At 40.6% G+C, this 15835-nt stretch overlaps 1 long non-coding RNA gene across 1 annotated transcript; it reads right to left on the bottom strand.

Annotated features, from left to right (window-relative positions):
• Positions 1-15393: 15393 nt before the first annotated feature.
• LOC123651094 lies at positions 15394-15793 on the bottom strand. The gene is made up of 2 exons (XR_006739574.1): positions 15702-15793; positions 15394-15526 (listed from the first exon to the last, which is right to left on the bottom strand). It is a non-coding gene; the product is annotated as an uncharacterized LOC123651094 (long non-coding RNA).
• Between the last annotated feature and the right edge of the window lie 42 nt (positions 15794-15835).

The raw sequence follows: 15835 nt of genomic DNA, 5'->3' as shown, positions 1-15835 counted from the left end.
GAAGTAATCTGGTTCTGAGGCTTTATTAACTGTTTTGATTACTGATTCAACCTCCTTACTACTTATACATCTATTCAGATTTTTTATTTTTTCATGATTTAGTCTTGATAGGAATTTGTCCATTTCATCTATTTATCCAGTTTGTTGATATACAATTGTTCATAGTACTTTTTTTATTTTTATTTCTGTAAAATCAGTAGTAAGTCCCCTTTTTCATTTCTGATTTTAAGTATTTTAGTCTCCTCTTTTTTAAATATATATTTTATTGACTTTTTACAGAGAGGAAGGGAGAGGGATAGAGAGAAACATCAATGAGAGAGAAACATCTATCAGCTGCCTCCTGCATGCCCCCTACTGAGAATGTGTCTTGACCTGAATCAAACCTGGCACCCTTCAGTCCGCAGGCCAATGCTCTATCCACTGAGCCAAACCGATTAGGCCTAGTCTTTTCTCTTTGCCTTTGATCAATTTAGCTAAAGATTTACAGTTTTGTTTATCTTTTTAAAAAACTTTATCTTTATTGTTGAAAGTATTACAGATGTCCCTCTTTTTCCCATTGACCCCCTCCACCCAGCTCCTCCCAGGCCTTGACCACACTATTGTCTGTGTCCATGGTGTTACCTTTTTAAAAATTATTTTTATTTATATCTGTTCTAATATACATATTTTTAATTCTTTAAGCATAGTTTTCCTTTTTATTTAGAAAAAGAAAGTATATGAAAAGTGACTGTCAGGGCCATGCACATATTATTTAATGATGAGGGTGAGTTTTGAAGTAATAGGACTAAATAGACAATTTATAATGTAAGTAGGGGCCCAGTGCATGAATTCATGCACCTTGAAAGGAACTGTGGGCCACGGTAGGCCCAGAGGTGGGTCTCAGCCCATCCTCCTTCCCCACCCAGGCCCTCCCACCATGGCTCCCAGTTCCCTGTCTGCCAGCAGCCCTACTCCTGCTGCCACAGCTCCCATGCGCTGATGGCACTGGCCCCACTCACACCTGCTGATGGCATAGGGTGATTTGGGTCAATACCAGCAGAAGGTACAAGCAGGCTGGTATCATCAGTGGGTGCAAACAGCAGCTGCTGTCCTGATCACCCCTCAGGAGCAGGGGAAGGTGGAGAAGCACTCAAGGGCAATCAGGGCCAGCAACCACTGCTCACATCTGCATGTGGTGCCGAGTGATCGAGATTGGTGCCAGATGTCAGCAGTGGATCTGAGTGGTGGCTCTGTTACCAGCAGTGGGTGTGAGTGGGGCCAGCACCAGCGGCAGATACAAGTGCTGGGCAGGACTGCAGTGCGTGGGAGCAAAGGATTTTAAGCAACTACCAAAGGCTCGCCCCAATTACAGCAACCGGTGCCCATCCCACCTTGGTCTGGCACCCTTGCTCACCTGCTCCACCATCTGCCACAGCTGATGCCCGCCATGTTCTGCGCTCTGCCACCTGCTGCCGACACCTGCCATGTTCTGTGCATTCCCCCGGTGGTCAGTGAATGTCATAGTGACCAGTTGTTTGGTTGTTCAGCCCTTAAGTCTATTTGTCTATCAATATTAGGGTTTTAAATATGTATATATTATAGAATAGAGGCCCAGTGCACAAAATTTGTGCATGGGGGTGAGGGTGTGGGTGGGGGAGGGTCCCTTCAGCCCAGCCTGCACCATCTACAATCTTGGACCCTTCAGGGGATGTCTGACTGCCCGTTTAGGCCTTGGGATCAGGCCTAAACTGGCAGTTGGACATTTCTCTCACAATCCTGGACCACTAGTTCCAAACCTGCCTGTCTGCCTGATTGCCCCTAACTTCCCACCCCTATCAGCCTGATTACCCCTAACCACCTTTGCCTGCTGGCCTGATCGCTCTCAACTCTCCCTCTCCCCTCCGCCCCCTCACCAGCCTGGTAACCCCTTAATTTCCCCCCTTCTGACCTGGTAGCCACCAACTGCCCACCCTGCAAGCTTGGTTGTCCCTAACTGTCCCCCTGCTGCCAGTCTGGTCGCCACTCACTGGCTCCCTGCCAGCCTGTTCACCCCATGCAGCCTGCTGTTCAGTTGTTTAGTCATCCCTCACTAACCCCCCTGCCAGCCTGGTCACCCCACACAGCCTGTTTGGTTGTCTGTCTGGTTGTTTTGGTCATGAGGGCCCTTGACTTTATATATATATGGATAGGTATAGGAGTAGAAAAACTGCCACTTTATTTTTTTCTCATGGTGATTAGTTTCTTCACTTATATTATATAAGCCATTTAAAAAGAGTATAGTATTCTCTTAGTATTTAAGGGAGAGAAAAGGAATAAAGGAGGAAAGGCAGAAAAAAAGAGTGACAGAGCAAAAGAAAAGGAAGACAAATGAGATATCTAAATTTAATAGTACACTTCCAGGAAAATGAGTCTATTCTTTATAACTGAATTTATTGGGGTGACATCTATATATATAAAAGCCTAAGCAACCGGATGAGTGGATGACCAGCTTGTAGCTATGACACTCATTGACCACCAGGGGGCAAATGCTCAACACAGGAGCTGACCCCTAATGGTCAGTGCACTTCCACAGAGGGAGTGCCAGGCACCAAGGTCATGGCTGGTGAGTTGCCGCTGCAGTGACGTGAGACTCTCCTGTGGACACTCCCTCTGCACACCCAAGCAGCAGTGGTGGCAGGCACAGTGGGCGGGGATGAGCACAATGACAGCGTCCAGCCTGGGCTCAGGCTCTTCCCCAACCACCTGCTGCTTTGTGCACTACTTCGCACTGTCCAGGATCAGTGCAGACAGTGGACTGGAGCCCGGTGAGATGGTGGGTAAGGCTGGGCTGTGGTGGTGTGGAGGTCCACTGATCCTGCAAGCCAGGCTGGGGGACCCCACTGGCACACGAATCCATGCACCGGGCCTCTAGTTGGTTTATAAAACATCATCTGCACACTGCATTATGCAACCATTGCCCAATGTCTTTTTCCTATCCCCATTTATCCCTCCTTTGGCCACCTCCACCTAACCCCACCTCTACCCCCACCCCCACCCATCTTTTCCCTCTGGCTATCACCACACTGTTGTCTGAGAGATTATGTGTGTGTGTGTGTGTGTGTGTGTGTGTGTGTGTGTATTTTTTTTTTCTTAATCCCTTCATCTTCTTTCATCTAGCCCCACAACACCCCTCCCTTCTGACAGCTATTAGTCTGTTCCATTTATCCATCCCTCTGTTTCCATTTTTTCAGTGTTTGTACATTACATTAAACATGTAACAGATCATATGGTATTTGTTTTTCTCTGACTGACTTATTTCACTTAAAATAATAATCTCCATGTCCATCCATGCTGTCCAAAAGGGTAAGATTTTCTTCTTTTTCACAGCTGGATAGTATTCCATTGGGTGGATGTACTGCTTGTAGCTATGACACTCATTGACCACCAGGGGGCAAATGCTTTTTATCCACTCATTTACTAATGGGCACTTGGGCTGCTTCCAGATGTTGGCTATTTTAACTAACATTGCAGTGAATATAGAGATGCATATATTCTTTAGAATTAGTGTTTTGAGTTTCTTTGGATATAAGTGGGACCACTGGGTCAAAGGCAGTTTCATATTTAGTATTTTGAGGAAACTCCTATTGTTTTTCCACAGTGGCTGCACCAGTCTGCATACCCATCAACAGTGTATTAAGGTTCCTTTTTCTCCACATCCTGACCAATACTTGTTGTTTTTAGACTTATTGATGGTAGCCATTCTGTCAGATGTGAGGTGGCATTTATTTTATTTATTTACTTAATTTATTTTATTTTTTATTGATCTTAGTGAGAGAGGAAGGGAGAAAGATGGTAAGATGGAAACATCATTTGGCTTCCTCCCACACATCCCCTACTGGAGATTGAGCCCCAAACTTGGGCATGCGTCCTGACTGGGAACAGAATCAGCAACCCTTTGGTTCATGGATTGATGCTTAACCTCTGTGCCACACTGGCTGGCCTTATTGTGGTTTTAATTTGCATCTCTCTGATGATTAGTGACGCTGAACATTTTTTTTTCGTATGTCTATTGGCCACTGTGGAGAAGTGTCTTCAGGTCCTCTCGGCTTCTTTCACCACTCTTATTCAACACGATACTGGAAATACTAGGCACAGCAATCAGACAAGAAGAAATAAAAGTCATCCAAATTGGAAAAGAGGAAGTAAAACTCATTTGCAGATTACATGATTTGTATATAGAAATCCTTCAGGACTCAACAAATAGCTGAAACTGGTTTGGCGCAGTGGATAGAGAGTCAGTCTGCGGACTGAACGGTCTCGGGTTCCATTCTGGTCAAGGGCCTGTACCTTGGTTGCGAGCACATCCCCAGTAGGGGGTGTGCAAGAGGCAGCTGATTGATGTCTCTCTCTCTTCAATGTTTCTATCTCTTTATCCCTCTACCTTCCTCTCTATAAAAAAGTCAATAAAATATATATATTTTTAAAAAGTGGTGAAAGAAGACACCCGCCTTATTCCTATTTTAAGGAAAATGCTTTTAGTTTTTGCCCATTGAGTATGATGTTGACTGTGGGTTTGCTCTAATCTTTATTTCCTTCCTTTTACTGTCTTTGGATTTAGTTTTTTTTTTCTTTGACTAGTTCCTTAAATTAGATTGACTTGAGACCTCTCTTCTTTCTAATATGCTTACAGCTATCAGCTTCCCACTTAGAAAATTCGTGCTGTATCCCACTAGTTTAACTTTGTTGTTTTATTTTAATTTTTCTCAAGATGTTTTAAAATTCCATTGTAATTTCTCTTTTGAGTTATTGATTATTTAAGTGTGTGTTACTTAATATGTACAGGTTTGTGAATTTTCTAGTAATATGTACAGGTGTTGATTTCATGTCATTACCCTCTAATTATAAAAGATACTTTATATAATTTCAATCTTTAAAAATGTATTAAGATTTGTTTTGTGGCCTAACATAGGGTCTATTCTGAAAAATGTTTCTTGTGTGCTTGAGAAAATTTGTATTATGCTATGGCTAGAAGGAAGGTTCTCATGTGTTTGTTAGGTCACATTTGTCTATAGTATTTTCCAAGTCCACTCTTTCCTTTTTGATCTTCTAATTGTTTTACCCATTATCAAAAGTGGGGTATTAACTCTTTTACTAATATTGTAGGCAAGAAAATTCTTATTTTGTTTGTTTTTAAAGAGAGTATTTGTGTGCAAAAGTTTCTGAGGCCTGAAATGGCTGAGATTATTTTTTATTGCACTCATATTTAAACTAGAGGCTCGGTGCACAAATTCATGCACCAGTGGGGTCCTTTGGCCTGGTCAAAACCACCTTTCCAACATCCCCTGAGGGGTCCCAGATTGCGAGAGGGCGCAGGCCAGGCTGAGGGATCCACCAGTGCACGATCAGGGCCAGGGAGGAACATGGGAGGTTGACTAGCCAGGAGGGCTCCAAGGTGTGTCCAGCCCATCTTGCTCAGTCCTGAACAGCTGGATACCAGCAGCAAGCTAACCTACCAGTCAGAGCGTCTGCTCCCTGGTGGTCAGTGCACATCATAGTGAACGGTTGAGCATCCTTAACATATCATTAGCATATTATGCTTTGATTGGTTGAACAACAGACTGGACGACCAGACACTTAGCATATTAGGCTTTTATTATATAGGATAACAATTTGGATAAATATAAAGTTCTAACTTCAGATTTTTCTTCTTTTCAATACTAAAAAATATAATTTAATTGCCTTGTAGAAGTTTGTGAAGTGTTCAAAATGAGTGTATTACCTATTTATTTGTGAGTGATCTGCTATTTCTCTCTGCAAGTTTCTTCATTTTTATATTCTTAAATTTTAGTGTAATGGATCTAAGAATGAAAATTATTCCAATAATAGCAACCTGTCTTAGTTAATTGTGGGACAGTCTATACCATTGGTCACCAAACTTTTGGACCTCATGGACCACCAATGGTCTGTGGACTACCAGTTGGCGACCACTAATCCAAAGTTTTCCTTTAACCAGCAGTCACCAACCTTTCAGACCTCACAGATAACCAATGGTCCGTGGACCACTGATTGGCGACCACTGGCCTATACAGTCTCTATGCTTTAGCTAACAAACTTGGACATTATTGACTTTGAGTCTTATGAGAGCTGGGATCATGTCCTTCTGTATCATAGAGATATCTCTGATGCCTAGAATAGTTCCTGACATATGGTAATTGTACTAAATAAAATTTGTTGAATGAATGGATAACTAATTTTTCTAAGAGTCTATAAAATTAATATTTCTTTTGTAATTTGTTTCCATAGCTAGGGAGTTTTTGTAGGAATCTAGAAATAGACATATAATATAATTTAACATTATTCTGAGTTAGTTCTATTTAATGATCTATCTAAGGATTATAAGAAAATAGATTGGAAAGGAAGCATGCAAATTATCATTGATTTATACACATATCTGGAGCCTGAAAGATATTATTTTCAGTAAAAAATGCAGCATCTCTTTGTACATGTCACTTCTCATACTGTACTTGGTCTATATAGCCCTTTCTCCTCTGCTAAACTGACTAACATAGAAGGACCATCTGTTTTTGAAGAAATAATATAGATGACAAAATTTGTACTGTATTCCCTTATATTAGTGTACATACCACCATATAATAAACAAAATACTTAGAAGTCATTATACAATAATTAAAATACTTAGTAGTATAAAGAAGTGGCAATTTTTATTTTTTTCTGTTAAGAATATCCTAAGTGAAAACCATAATGACTATAGTTAATAATGTATAGCATAGTGGCTATCCTATCTAATAAAGAGGAAATATGCTAATTGACCATCATGCCCTCACAAAGATGGTGGTGCCAACAGGCAATAAGGAGGGAATATACTGATTGCTGTCAAAGATGGCAGTGCCCACAGCCACAAGATAGCAGCATCCAGTCCCTCTGCCAGCTGCCTAGGGCTGGCCCGAGACACAGGAAAGCCTCAGATGTTGGCTGCCCAGCTGATACCCGAGGCACAGGCAAGCTTCATATGTCAGCTGCCCAGCCGCCCAGAGTGGGCCTGAGGTGCAGCCAAGCCTTGGATGGCAACCGCCCAGCCACCCAGGGCTGCCCGAGGTCCAGGTAACCAGGGCTGGGCTGAGGCTTGCACTGCTGGCAGTGGCAGCAGCAGAGGTGTGATGGGGGCATTGTCGTCCCCTGATTGCTGGGTTGGCCCCCACCTGTAAGGGCTCCCAGACTGTGAGAGGGGGCAGGCCAGGCTGAGGGACTCCCCACTCCAGTGCATGAATTTTCATGCACCAGGCCTCTAGTAGTTAATACTGTATTGTATATTTGAAAGTTGCTAACAGGGTAGATCACAAGAAAGAAATTTTTGTAACTACGTATGATGCTGGATGTTAACTAGACTTACTGTTAGCATTTTTCAATATATACAAATATCTAGTCATTATGTTGTACACCTGAAATTAACATAATGTTATTTGACAATCATATTTCAATACATAAAAAAGAATTACTATTTATTTGAATGAATTAGAGGCCTGGTGCATGAAATTTGCACATGGGGAGGGGATCCTCAGCCTGGCTTGCACTCTCTCTAATCAGGGACCCCTCAGGGGACGTTCTACTGCCAGTTTAAGCCTAATCCTGACTGCTGGTTCAACTGGCAGTCGGACATCCCTCTCACAATCTGGGACCGCTGCCTCCTAATTGTTTGCCTGTCTGCCTGCCTGATTGCCCCTTAACTGCCCCCCTAATGACTTGGTTGCCCCCTTGCCAGCCTGATCACTCCCAACTGACCCCCTTCTGTCCTGGTCAACCTAACCTGTTTGCCCCCAACTGCCCCCCTTCCAGCCTGGTTGCCCCCCAACTGCCTCCCTGCTGGCCTGGTTGCCCCCTAACTGTCAGGAAGGAAGTCAGATGTCTGGAAGATGTCCAATCACCTGGTCTAATTAGCATATTACCCTTTTATTAGTATAGATTAGTATAGATGATAAGTTAAAAAAGTGAGAATGGGGGTTTTCTTTGCTTAAGTCACTTTTGTTATGGTTTTAGGCTTATTTTGCTTGGTGGCATGATTTTTTTCTAATGATAAACACTATGTGTGATTCCCCTATCATCCTAATCTCTGCTTCTCTACACTAATATCTAAAATAATAACAATGTTCACTTAGAAACTGATATAACCTTTCTTGAACATCTATATGCTAATATGTAAAAACCCAGCGACAAAAATGGCAGAACGACCAGGACAGCTATGATGCACACTGTGGCAGCCAACCAGCCTGATGCAGGCCTGACTGGCCTCCAAAACCCCGACTGGGGGCAAGGCTAGTGGGCCAACTGCCTACAGCCCCCACCCCCCGGCTGGCCCCACCTCTGATTGGTCCCCCACCCTGATAAAGGGCAGGGCTGTCCAGCCACCACCCATGGCCCCTCCCCACATTGGGGCAGGGCAGCCAGACCCCACCCATGCATGAATTCGTGTCCTAGGCCTCTAGTAAGTAATAAAAAGGTTGCTAGAAAAAGAAAAGATGGATCGTCTCTTGGTTGTGAATACAGAAAGCATCAGGACAATTCATATCTCTGTACAAGGCATTATTGTGACAACCCTGATAAATACAAACAGACATGCTCTGGCTGGTGGAATTCTTGCAGGCTTTAGCTATCGAGAATCTGTTTATAAAACTGAATTATATAAATAACTAATAGTAAGAAAAATAAAGCCCATGTTTTTCTACAGAAATTGAATGATTTATCGAAATTTAAGAAGGTGCTAACAGTCTTGAAAATATGAATTCATTGGGTTTTGCATTTCTACTAAGCAAAAGTGGTGTGGAATATTTCAACTAGTCTGCCAAATAATCTATGCATAAATTGGAGAGAGCAGCCCCTGTGAAAGAGTTGCTTTGTAATAATAAAGAAAAACAGTATCCAGTTTAAAAATAAACTCATTTAACTTTTATATGCTTTTCATATTTCCCTGTCTTAATTAGTTCCTCACGTTAACTTATTAACCAAATACTGTCAATTCCCAGCTCATGTCATCTCATTCAAGTATTGTGATGACTATAGGGCAATGGAGTTAAATGGTTCTTATGAAGGAAGCATAATATTATATTTGCTTTCAGAATAAACTCCTATTCAAGTCTGCACATCCTATAATAACTACGTTGTTTCATGACTCCTACAGTATTGCTCCCTTTGAGCACTTATTTGAAATGTAAAACTTTGGCGACAACATTTACAAAGTACAGAGGCATACTTCAAAATTTGAACTTTAACATTTTAACCCATGTGTATATAGCTTTAAAAAAACAAAACAAAACAAAACAAAAAAACATTTCCCTTGTTTGAAGAATTTAAGCAATGAAAATTCAGGAAGTGATGTGATCTAAGATAACTTAGAAAAAAGTTATCTTTAATAGTAATCATATAGAGTCTCAGACTTGAAATGGACCCCATAGATTATGTAATCTGAAGACTATTAGAGGAGTCATAGTAAGGACTGAAAACATTTTCACCCTGTAATTTTTAATGTGATCCAGATATTACTGTTTCTATACTGCTTAGTATAAACATATATAAAGCATATAATGTCCTATATTAATTCTCATCAGTACTTTAACTGGATTTTTTTTTGGGGGGGGAATATTCTCTTATTAATATGTAATAAATTTTTGGAGTTTACTTAACTCCTTGGAAAAATAGTATTTCATTAGTATTTAGTTTTTCAATGATAGTTTGGGAAATCTAAAATATCATTTTAATTAATCCTGTATTTGGTATATTATTAAAGCAATAATAACCTGCTGATTTACATATAACTTTTAACCTCCTTCATTTATATAATGCTAACTTAAAGTTGAGTAGCATATTCCTATATGGATACTGTTTTATGCTGATAGTTTTTTTTAAAAAAAAAAATATATATATATATTTTAAAATATATTTTATTGATTTTTGTATAGAGAGGAAGGGAGAGAGATAGAGAGTTAGAAACATCAATGAGAGAGAGTCATCGATCAGCTGCCTCTTGCACACCCCCCACTGGGGATATGCCCGCAACCAAGGTACATGCCCTTGGCCGGAATGGAACCCAGGACCCCTCAGTCCGCAGGCCAACGCTCTATTCACTGCGCCAAACCAGCCAGGGCTGCTTCCACATTTAAGCTATATGCTGATATGAATATGGGTGTACCATTTTTAATTCCCACCAACAGTACTCAAGTGTTACATTCTTCACATTCTCTAATAACAGCAATAACAATTATTATTTTTTGATAGTAAATAATCCTTATGAGCCTGGCTAGCATGGTGTCAACCTATGAACCAAGAGGTCACAGTTTGGTTCCTGGTCAGGGCACATGCCCAGGCTGCAGGCCCAATCCCCTGTAGAGGCTGTGCAGAAGGCAGCTGACTGATGATTCTCTTTCATTATTGGTGGTTGATGTTTCTCTCTCTCCCTCTGTCTTCCTATCTGAAATCAATAAAAATATATTTAAAAAATAGTAATCCTAATGGGTATAGGTGGCACCTCATTTTAATTTTGATTGCATTTCTTTAATATTTACTGATGTTGATCATCCTTTCATGTGTTTATTGGCCATTCATATATCTTCTTTGGAGAAATGTCTATTTAAGTCTTTTGTCCATTTTTTTATCCGGTTGTTTTCTCTGTTGTAGTTATGTTTTACAAGTTTCCTATATTTTCTGACTATAAATTCCTTATTAGATATATGATTTGTAAATATTTTCTCTCATCCTGTTGGTTGCCCTTTCAGTCAGTGAATAGTGTCTTTTGATGCACAAAATTTTTAAATTCTCATTAAGTCCAATTTGTCTATTTTTTCTTTTGTTAGTTATGCCTTTTGTTACTTATGCCAAGAAATTATTGTCAAAACAATGCTGAGAAGCTTTTGTTCTTTTTTTTTTTGTAAGAGTTTTAGTGTAATAGGTCATAAATTTATTTGATCCATTTTAAGTGAATTTTTGTATATGGTGTTGGGTAAGGATCCAACTTCATTCCCTCTCATGTGGACTTCATTTCCTAGCTCCATTTGTTGAAGAGACTGTCCTTTCCCCTATTGAATGGTCTTGCCACCATGTTACAAATCACGTGAGGGTTTATTTTTAGTCCCTCTATTCTATTCCATTGCTCTATGTGTCTATTTTTATGCTAGTACCACACTGTTTTAATTACTATAGCTTTGTAATAAGTGTTCAAATCAGGAAGTATGAGTCCTCCAGATTTGTTCTTCTTTTCCAAGATTGATTTTGGCTAAATCTGCCCCTAAATTCATATGGAATTTCTGGGTACCTTGAAATTCCATATGAATTTGGGGGCAGGTTTTACAATCCCTGCCCCTCCTTCAAATAGTCATTTTGATTTTGATAAGAATCAGATTGACTGTGGATCACTTTGAGTAGTATGGGCATCTTAATATTAAATTTTCGAATCCATCAACACGAGCTGTGTTTCCATCTATTTGTGTTAATTTCTTTTAGAAATGTTTTCTAATTTTTAGTGTAAAAGACTTTCATCTCATTGGTTAAGTTAAATCCATGCTCTGCCACCTGCTGCCAACACCCGCCATGTTCCAAGTGTGCCCCCTGGTGGTCAGCACACATCATGGCGACTGGTTGTCCCACTGTTCTATTTGCAATTAGGGTTTTATATATACAGATGATAATGTAAATGAAATTGTTTTATAGTTTTCAGGTAGTTCATTGTTTGTGTATAGAAATGCAATGATTTTTTTGTATGTTACTTTGTATCCTGCTACTTTGCTGATTTCATTTATTCTAATAATTTTTTGTGTGGAGTTGTTAGGATTTTCTGCATATAAGATTATATTATCTACAGAGATTTTACTTCCTTTACAATTTGGATGCCTTCTCTTTCTTTTTCTTGCTTAATTGCTAGGACTTCCAATACTATGGTGAGTATAAGTGGTAAAAGGAGGCATCCTCACCTTGTTTCTGACCTTAATGGAAAAGCATTCATTCTTTCACCATTGTGTATAATGTTAGCTGTGAGTTTCCATAAATGGGTTTTGTTATGTTAAAATAGTTTCCTTCTATCCCAGGTTTGTTGTGCTTTTATCATGAATGTTGAATTTTGTCAAATGTTTTTTCCTGCATCAGTTGAGATAATCATGTTTTTCTTTCCTTCATTTTGTTCATGTGGCACATTATATTGATCAAATTTTCTTTGTTGAACCATCCTTGCATTTCAGGAACAAATCACATTCAACCATGGTGTGTCTATATATATATCATACCTAATGAAGAGGGAATATGCTAATTGACCCTCACACTGTCACAATGGCGGAGCCCACAGCTTATAAGGATGGAATATGTTAATTGATTGCCCTGCCCTCAAAGATGGCAGCACTTACAGCCAATTAGAAGGGAATATGCTAATTGACTTCCCTGCTCTCAAAGATGGTAGTGCCCAGTCCCCTCAGCCCCACCAGGCTCAGATGGTAGCTGTCCAGCTGCCCATGGCCAGTGTGAGGCTTAGGCAAGCCTCAGTTGGTGGCTGCCCAGGCACCCAGTGCTGCCCAAGGCTCAGGTAACCAGGGGCAGTTGAGGTTTGTGCTGCCGGCAGTGATAGGAGCAGAGGTGTGATGGGGGTGTTGCCTTCCTTCTGATCACCAGGTCACCTCCCACCACTGAGGGATCCTGAACCTGAGAGGGAAAGGCTGGGCTCAGGGAACCCCCCTCCAATACATGAATTTTCATGCACTGGGCCTCTAGTATATATATTGTGTGTGTAGATATAGATATAGATATAGATATAGATATAGATATAGATATAGATATTGATATATTGCTGAGCCTGGCCACTGTGGCTCAGTGGTTGACTGACAACCTATGAACAAGGTCACCAGTTCGATTCCTGGTCAAGGCAAATGCCCAAGTTGTGGGCTCCATCCCTAATAGGAGGCCTGCAGGAGGCAGCTGAACAATGATTCTCTCTCATCACTGACATTTCTATCTTTCTCTCCCTCTCCCTTCCTCTCTGAAATCAATAAAAATATATTTTTAAAAATAAATAAAATGTGCTGCTGATTTGTTTGATAGTATTTAGTTGAGGATTTTTGCATCAATGTTCACAGGGATTTGGCCATGGTTTTGTTTTCTTGTTTCTTTTGTATTAAGGTTATGCTCTCCTCATATAATGAGTTAAGAAGTTTTCCTTGCTCTTCAATATTTTAGAAAAGTCTTAGAAAAATAGGTATTAGTTATTTGAATGTTTGGTAGAATTCACCAATTCACCAATAAAGCCATAAAGTCTAGGACTTTTCTTTGATGGGAGATTTTTAAAATATATATTTTTATTGATTTCAGAGAGGAAGGGAGATGGAGATAAAAACATCAATAATGAGAAAGAATCATTGATTGGCTGCCTCCTGCATAGCCACCCCCTACTGGGGATCAAGCCCTCAACCTGGGCATATGCTCTGGCTGGGAATCAAATTGGTGATCTCTTGGTTCCTGAGTCGATGCTCAACCGCTGAGCTATACCCTGCTGGGCTTTTGGAAAATTTTTGATTACTGATTCTGTTTCCTTGCTGGTTATTGATGTATTCAGATTTTCTATTCATTCATGTTTTCATCTTGGTAAGTTGTGTTTCTAGGAATTTGTCCATTTTATCTAGGTTATACATTTTTTAGTCATATAATTATTCATATGGTACTACTCTCATAATCCTTTTTTTTTTTTTCTGTAGAATTGGTAATAATGTCCTCACTTCCAGTTTTTATTTTGAAATTTGAGTCTTCTCTTTTTTCTTAGTCCATCTATTGTAGTTCATGGTTGGTCAATTTTGTTGGTCTTTTTGAAGAACCCACTTTTTTCATGACTTTTCTCTATTATCCTGTATTTTGTTTATTTCTGTTCTAATTTTCATTATGTCCTTCTTTCTTCTAGCTTCAGGTTTAATTTGTTCTTCTTCTAGTTCCTCAAGTTGTAAAATTAAAGTTGTTGATTTGAGATCTTCTTTTGTAATGTAAAGATTTATAGCTATAAATTTCCCCTGTAGCACCGCCTTCACTTCATCCCATAAATTTTGGTACAGTGTGTCTTCATTTTCATTAGTCTCTAAGTATTTTCTAATTTCCTTTATTTATTTATTTTTTGTCAATTGCTTAAGAGTGTAATTTTGTGCATTTTTCAGTTTTACTTTTATTATTGACTAGAGGCCTGGTGCATGGATTGTGGGGATTGGGCCAAAACCATGTCTCGGTCTGGGGTGTGGGTGAATCAGATTTGGGGCCAACAGTGCCCCAGCAGCGACCTAACCCACAGCTGATTTCGCAAGGAATCGGGCTCCCTCTTGTACTGGTTGTACCATCTGCCCCATGGTGGTAATTGTGCATACTAACTAACAGGCAAACGGTCGAATGGTCATATATATATATATATTTCTAACTTCATCCCACTGTGGTCACAGAAAATACTTTGTATGGATACATATATTTTAAAATCTATTGAGATTTAATTTGTGATCTACCATATGGTCAGTCTACCCTGGGAAATATCCCATGTGCACTTGAGAAAAATGTCTATTGTTACTGTTGGGTAGTATTCTGTATGTCTGTAAGATGTTAGTATATTAAGTCCTCTACTTCCTTACTTAATTTCTGTCAGGTTTTTGTATCCATTATTATGAGTGGGGTATTAAAGTTTCCAACTATTATTATAGAGTTGTCTATTTTTCCCTTCAATTCTGCCAGTTTTTGCTTTATATATTTTGATGGTTTATCATTATAAATCTGTGTTGTCTATACTCTCTAAGGTAATGCCTTTGTGCTGATTAAGTCTGTGATGACTTGGACAGCAGCCACAGGAAGCTAATACAGGTCCATTCAGGCAAGGGGCGTAATCACAAGGAACAACAGCCTGTAATTAATGGAATTGAGAGTCTACCCAACTCAATAAACTACTGTACTGTACACAAAACATCCCAACCAGTGAAGGAAGCCTATCCGTATTATTCGGAATGAATTCAGTCTGGAACAGTGTTGGATACGCAGTGCCCGTTTAACTGCAGATGCTGACAAAAAGACCAGATGCACTGTGCCACATAAACCACTGGTGATTTCAGATAGACTTGCAGACACTAAATTCTCATAGCATCTTTTACCTCTGCCTTCTGTTTATGGCACGTGTTGCTGGTTTTGTACTCCCATTAGGGATTTATGACTTACTATATCTTAATGCCGTGTTTCCCAAAGTGTCGTACGCGTATCCCCAGGGGTAGGGGAAGAGTTTGGTGGGGGTACGCGTTGCACTGGAGTTTGGTGGGGATATGCACAGCACCGCGCTTAGCTGCGCCTAATTCTACTTTCTCATGAGTACGAGGGGTACTCAGCATTACGAAAATTATAGAAGGGGTACACATGTGTCAAAAGTTTGGGAAACACTTAGTGTATGACAAGAAAAATGCGCTCAGTTCAATCAGCCTCCCGCGTGGGTCCCCGAGGCGTCAGCGTCTCAGGGGCTGAAGCAGCACCCCGGAGGGAAGCGCTCGCCTCCTAATGTTCCTGGGTTTGCAGCCTGAACCAAGACACCAAACACCAAGGATAAGCCAGGTGGTGGGGATGACAGTCGGCCGCCAGGCCGCCACCCTTCCTCCCCGTCCTTAAAGGACCACTGCAGGAACGAGCCCGCAAGCCTCTCCCACACCCGCTCAGCAGCAGACCTGCACCACGTGAGCGAGCGCTATCCTAACCTCGCGACACTTCCAACTATCGCGAACTTTTACCTTCCAGTTCTCCTGGGAAAACAGAGCGCAGGGGAGTCGCTCCACCCCGCAAACCAAGATTTTTGTTCTCGCGAGATCCCGATGACAGTTCGGAAGCCCGA

Source organism: Pipistrellus kuhlii, unplaced genomic scaffold, assembly GCF_014108245.1.
Source record: "Pipistrellus kuhlii isolate mPipKuh1 unplaced genomic scaffold, mPipKuh1.p scaffold_m20_p_36, whole genome shotgun sequence".
NCBI lineage: Eukaryota > Metazoa > Chordata > Mammalia > Chiroptera > Vespertilionidae > Pipistrellus > Pipistrellus kuhlii.
The sequence above is the reverse complement of the archived record's forward strand: the minus strand, read 5'-3'. Positions and strand labels throughout refer to the sequence as shown.